The sequence below is a fragment of the Acyrthosiphon pisum genome, chromosome X (assembly GCF_005508785.2).
Source record: "Acyrthosiphon pisum isolate AL4f chromosome X, pea_aphid_22Mar2018_4r6ur, whole genome shotgun sequence".
Lineage (NCBI taxonomy): Eukaryota > Metazoa > Arthropoda > Insecta > Hemiptera > Aphididae > Acyrthosiphon > Acyrthosiphon pisum.
Window position 1 is genome coordinate 100599632 of NC_042493.1, and position 1655 is coordinate 100601286.

The window sequence follows — 1655 nt, forward strand, 5'->3', positions numbered from 1 at the left end:
GAAAATTACTGGGGAAATTCAAATGATACATCAAAGTAAAAACACATTCAACAATTTGCATTATTCTTCGGACGAAAATTAACTTAATTTAGATATTTTTGAAATAAAATTAACTTGAAGTTAACACGTTAATCTTGAAAAAAAAGTAACTTATTAAGTTAAAAGTTAATTTGAAAAAAAAAATAACGAGTTAATTAACTTAATTAAAATTGACTTAACGTTTTAACTTAATTTTAATTTTTAACTCGTTAATGGCCAGCCTTGATAATATTAATAGGTACAAAATAGGGCCTCCCAATTACTACAATTAAGCCAGAGACCCTGACAATTTTTATGAATTTCGTCAAAGTTCTGAGGTTAAACACCAATAAAAAAAAGCGGTCAAGTGGGTGTACCTAGCTCTGCTGTACAGTAGGTTAAAAGTGGGTCACCATTGCATAAAATATAATTTTGTTTGTATTAGTTTACTAATTCAGTTTAAACAAATGAAATAAGAGCCTCATATAAAAAATACTGGACGGTGCCTCGAAGTCACTGCATAGGAATATAGATGTGAGTTTGTATTTTTGTAATATACTAGATACAGCGGTATAAAATTATATTATACAAGGTATTATAAATATATATATATATATATATATATTTCCCAGTCAATATTATTAGAAAGTTAATTTCATTTTTATGAAAAAAGTCATCAGGTATGAATTGTAATTACATTAGGTATTTTTAAGTAAAACTGTTTCTAGTCACCAAATATATCAAGATTGGTAGCATGACTTCAAATATCAATTTATTCTAAAATTGTTATTAGATTTTTAGCAAAGCGAGGGGTCCAATGGTTTTACAATAATGTTTATTTTTTTTTTATTTATCGTGCATACAAAATTTCGAAATCCCCATAAACGCTTTTTTATTTTATTTTTTCATTTAAAATAGCCGGTACTCGGTAGTTTGTATAATTAAAATAATATAAAATACGCGGTACACAAATGATTGTTAATATTAGATATGAACTTCAACATAATAGGTACTATATTTCGTTTTCGATTTGTACATAAATTAGTAGAGGTACCTACCTTCCAATTAATATACCCGTCAAAGTCACTGGTTAAGACAGGAGAGTAGTTTGAGATAAGATTTTTATAATTGTGTTATAAAAATGTTTTCTGAAATAATTAAACCATTTAAAAGTTTATAATAATCTATATAATATATAAAAATGGCCACTAATCTTTTGTCATGGAATCACTTTTGAACGAATTTACCGATTGGGCTGAATTTTTTTTTCTGTTTTGTTCATAACTGTCAGGACAAAGTTTATATGAAAGAAAACTTTAGGAAAATCCACAGGAAAAGAAGGAAATCTGGATACCAAAAATATGCCATCTGTCCTGCAAGAAAATAAACAAAATAATAATATACATATTTTGTTTATTGTAAGGTTGTTATTGGGTATGATTGAAACAATTTTAGAACTGTATATTATATTCGGTCAAAATCATATAATTTATTAAAAATGGTATCTATTTCTAATGCTAATTAACGAGCGTTGTCCTGTGAACCTACATATGCACATCATAAACAACTTGTTAATAAAAATATAAAATATTTGTAATTACATATGCCCTTCAAAGGTTCTGAAATCCACTTGCAGA